This window comes from Ictidomys tridecemlineatus, chromosome 14, assembly GCF_052094955.1.
Source record: "Ictidomys tridecemlineatus isolate mIctTri1 chromosome 14, mIctTri1.hap1, whole genome shotgun sequence".
Classification (NCBI taxonomy): Eukaryota; Metazoa; Chordata; class Mammalia; order Rodentia; family Sciuridae; genus Ictidomys; species Ictidomys tridecemlineatus.
In genome coordinates, this window is record NC_135490.1 from 16,168,942 (window position 1) to 16,173,814 (window position 4,873).

The 4,873-nt window shown below is 39.9% G+C and overlaps 1 non-coding gene across 1 annotated transcript; it reads right to left on the reverse strand.

Moving 5' to 3' along the window:
- Nucleotides 1-681: 681 nt before the first annotated feature.
- On the reverse strand, nucleotides 682-788 carry LOC120884365 (U6 spliceosomal RNA). The gene has a single exon (XR_005726782.1). It is a non-coding gene; the product is annotated as a U6 spliceosomal RNA (small nuclear RNA).
- Between the last annotated feature and the right edge of the window lie 4,085 nt (nucleotides 789-4,873).

Sequence of the window (4,873 nt, forward strand, 5' to 3'; positions counted from 1 at the left end):
TTTATGGGAAAAGCATTAAAAACTGACATTTGTAATTTAGTGTTAAATGTTTTTTACTTTTTTTAAAATCCAGAGATCAAAGCACATTAAAGGTTTGTGTGTGTATGTGTGGGTGTGTGGGTGTGCACGCACTCGTGTGTTTATGTGTTTTGAGTGAAGTTGATGGTGGCAGTCTTTATTTATATTTTGTTGTGTAATAAGCTTTGTTTCTTTATTATGTGTCCTACCAGTTACTTTAGTTCTTAGCAAACAAACCTATTTAGAGGATGGCTGGGTATCAGCTTGCCTTGGTTCAGTGACTATTTCTGTGACAGTAAAACTACTCCAGTTAGGTAACAGGAGACAATCTATGTTACCTAATGCCTAATCAGCCTAGTAGGAAGAGGCAACATTTAGATTTTCTGGAAAATTCTAAATGGACTTAGAGTTTAATTTCTTTTAAATAAAGAACAGATTTTTTCAAATTCAGAGTTAAGATATAATAGTTTCAGAATTTTTTCACTAATCTTTATTTTTGTTGTTGGGTTTTTTGGTTGCTCTATTTTTTTTGTATGTGTATGTTAGTTCTACAGAACAGTGGGTTCATTGTGGTACATGGAAACAATACGCTTGGATCATAACCTCCTCCTTCCCCCACCTTCCTCTCCCCTCCTTCCTAATAATCTTTCTACTAATTTCTCTTTAAAATATGGACCCTTCATGAATTTGCATGTCTTCCTTGTGCAGGATACATGCTAATCTCCTCTGTATCATTCCAATTTTAGTATATGTGCTGCTAAAGCCAGTACTTGCTAATCCTTTAAAAATAGTAAATCTAGAGTCTTTGATGACTGTGACATCATTAACATAAAGGGGATATTTTACTACCCCCGTGAATCCCTCTTTATTATTTTTCAATTTGAGTTACCTACTTCTTAGATATTTGATTGTAATTACTTATCTAAAGGGAAATCTCTTCCACCATGTTATATGAATGAACTGGATTTTTTTCACTAAATGCATATATATATATATATATATATATATATATATATATATTTATTTATTTATTTTACATGAGATTCAACAACATGTAGGAAGTACTTTGAGTTTTAAAAACTTCTATTAGATATTTATCCACACTTAATGTTTATCAACTTAAAGGTCAGATAATTCTAACTTAAAAACTACAGTGTAAGAACATTAGCAATTTTTCTTACACTATGTGTGTGTGTGTGTGTGTGTGTGTGTGTAAACATTCACACATGTGCATGTGCATATTTAAAATTGAAATACATTCTCAGAGTTTATCTTTTCCACAGCTTGTTACCATTATAACCACCAACCTATAAAATAAGGGAAGAACCTAATTTATTATTTTTCTAACATTCCTTGGTGTTGTAACCCATTTGTCGTTGACTGTTAAGCCCACTGTGCCTTCCAATGTGAATGGATGTGGATCTAAATCTGCCTTGTGGGGTTGGGGCTGGGAAGACCCTGAGAGGTGACCCTTGAGAGGTGACCAGGACACCGACTACTTGGCTTCACCTGATTGCGATGGGGTAGATGTGTTGAATGATTACCTGATTGGGAATTTGTAGGAGGGTTTTCTATAGGAAGCAGAATGTTGGGCTCAGAGATTGACCACTGAGGTCTCTTCTAGTAGTGAGTCAATGGAAGCCGTTTGGTGAAACTGGATTGTTAACTATTTCTAACCAAGACTTGCAATTCTTTTTCAGATGAGAAGAAATATGGAGGTATGATCACAGGTGGCAATTTGCTCTCAAGTGCCTCATGGCAGAGAAGGAGTTCATGAGGCAGCTCTGACAATTGTAGCAAGCAGTCTCAATGGAAAGGCTGCAAAGAGTCACTGTACCCATTTGTGTTCCATCAGACCAAGTTGGCAGGGCTGCAGAAATCTTCCATTCTAGAAAGTAGCATAGGTGTGAAGGACAAGGTTTGCTAAAGCTCCCACAGCAACCAACATGTGCAACGGCTGCTGGATCTTCTAATAGCCACACATCTGTCCATCCATCAACCACAATGAGTCAGATTGCCTGCTACTGAAAACAGGTTCTTATAATTATTACCCAGGGCCCTAAACTTCCAGCTTATGGGTTTTAGGATTAATCCAGAGAAAACCAATGATTTCGTTTGCCTGGGTTTATAGCCATGGTTATCTTGGTTAGCTATTTATTTTGGTTTCATGTTTTCCCCCTTCTTCTTTCCATTCTTTCTACCTCCTTTTCCTCTTCTCCTCAATCTAGAAAATAGAGAGGGTGCTTGGAAAAGAGAATACTTGTGAAAGAAGAAAATCTTTAAGTAGGAATATCAGCATGGACAGGATATTATACGATTTTCGTGCATCTCAGAAGTGGCATCACGGTGGAACCGTCAGAAAGTGACATGAACGTGCACTGACAGTTCAGTTGGTTGGATAAGTTTAGTGTCCTTAACAAGTGCCAGCCAGTGAATATCTTTGGAGGGGGATATCAAGGTAAAGTGATTAATTTGGAAATACCCTGAGAGAAGGCAGAATCAAAATGACTCCTGGCTGGCTGTGTCATTGACCCATGAAGAAATCATAGTAATGGCTATTTATCCTGAGAGCCGGGGAGATGTCTTTCACAAATTCATCGATTGCATAGGGCCATGGTGAGGAGCACCTGACTGTGATGGTTAATTTTTTGTGTCAGTGTGGCTGCCTGGATGCTTGGCCAGTGTTCTGTGTGTTCGTGTAAAGTTTGAGATGAGATTGACAGTTGGATTGGTGGGCTTTGAATCAAGCAGATTGCCCTCTGTAAAGTGGTGGGTCTCGTCCAACAGGGAGGGCCTGAACAGGACAAAAGAGCATTCTCCTGAGTCAGCCTTCATCTGAACAATTGCTTCTTCCCCGTTTTTTTGGCAGACTGCCTTTGGGCTTGAGCTGTAACTTTGGTTCTCTGGAGTCTCCACCTGCAGATGTCGGACTTGACAGCAAATTCCTGATCATTAATCTCCCCTTGGTTCTGTTTCTCTGGAGAATCCCGACTGAAGGTAACATTATTATCCTTATTTCACAGATAGGGAAACTGAGGCTCCGAGAGGCCACCTAGCCAGCCTGCTGTAGAGACAGGATTCAAGTCCAGTGACACCTGACTTCAGAGCCTGACCCTACACTTGCTTTTCTCTTCTGCTTTCTGGAAAAGTGAAGTACAGAGAAGTGAAAGCTGTGGACCTGGGGTCAATAAATCCAGGGTTAGGGTTCTGACCTGCAGTTCTGGCTTAGACGCCCCCTCACACTCTCTATCAGGGCCCTTTGTTCTTGCCTTCGGTTGGGAGATGCAGGATGTGCTGCTTCAGTGAGGGCTTGCACAGTGCACAGTAGCAGGGGATCCAGTCCTTCCCTGACCGATAAGGGTTGTGTGTGGAGGGACCCCAGAGCTGCCCCCTCCTGGAGCCTTTATCATCTGTATAAACAGAGGATGGAAGTGGTGCTCGGGCCTTTCTGCAATACGTGTGGCCTCTGTGAGGTTACCAGCTGAACAGTTTATTTGGTTTTCAAATCAAGACATCTGTAAAAACCAATTTGTCAAACTAATAAATTCAATTCTGAGTCACAAAGCCCAGCAAGAGGATTGGAGCTTTGAAATCTTATTTTTAAATGTTTCATCTCCAGCCCTGAAAGGAAAAGCCCTTTCCACCCCCTCAAGGGTGAGATTGTCTCATTCTTCTGATTCATATTCATCTTTCAAGATACAAGGGTTTTCATCGTTCTTTTGCTTTTGAAAGTGGGCGTCTTTTTTTTTTTTTTGTATCTCAGATTTAAACAATAACTTCATATCCCCAGTGCTTGACTGTTTCTGGAAATCTATTTAAATTTCACAAAACAAGTTACCAAAGAAGTCAGACTCACACAATTTCCATTTTAATGGTATCATCTCTACCTGAAATTTGGATTTAGATGAAATAAGCCAATGCCTGGAACATTCTGAATTTAACACTGCTCTTTGGTGGAAGGGGAAACTATTTGATGAAAATACATTTCAATTCAGGTTCACTTTAGGAATATGAAGAAAAAATATAAAACGTAAAAGTTACCCACTTCCCCAGTGCTCTGGATTTGTCAGAAAAATAAACAGAATCACAAATTGCCTGAATGAAGGAAACAGCAGGAAATTCATTTGGGGTAAAGATTTATGAGTCCCGTGAGACCTCAAGAAGAGGCTGAGGTCACCAGTCACCCATCGGCTCTGTGGCTTTTTTCTGGCCTCATTGGTCATACTTAAAATCCTATTGAGTTATTCCTAACCCAGACCACTAGGCTCAGCTCTTCTGCCTTACTCCTTTATAGGAAAGTGTGCTGCTGCTTGGCTATAAGCTGCTTTATGTTAGGGAACAATTTACACTTCTCAGAGGCGTTTTAGTGATTCGGAGAGAGCTTTTGCTTTTTCATTTTGCTGGGGCCTCATGAATAGAAGGCATATGTTGGGATTTGCATTCCATTCAATCACCCTCTTGGTAGGCTTTAAGCTAAAGCTTTCAGGTTCTCTGACCCTCAGTCTTCTTACCTCTGCAGTAGGTCTAAACAGTACCTCCCAGGATGGTCCTAACTAATGAGTAAGTTGGTGCCTACAAAGTTCACAGTGTCTGGCTTGGTAGTCCTCAAAGACAGGCACCCAATACCTCACCAAACATCTTCATGTTTATTATCTCATTTTGCACTTATAATATGCCTATAGGTAGGTGATCCCCTTCCATCATTTCTTTCTTTCTCCTTTTTTTCCTCATTTTCTTTCTTTTTTCTTTTTGTTTCTTTCTTATAGCATATCAGTTTAATAGAGAAAGGAACATGGGAGGATTAATAGCAGGTTTTCACCACACCCTTCAAATAACTGATACAACCCATGCACTG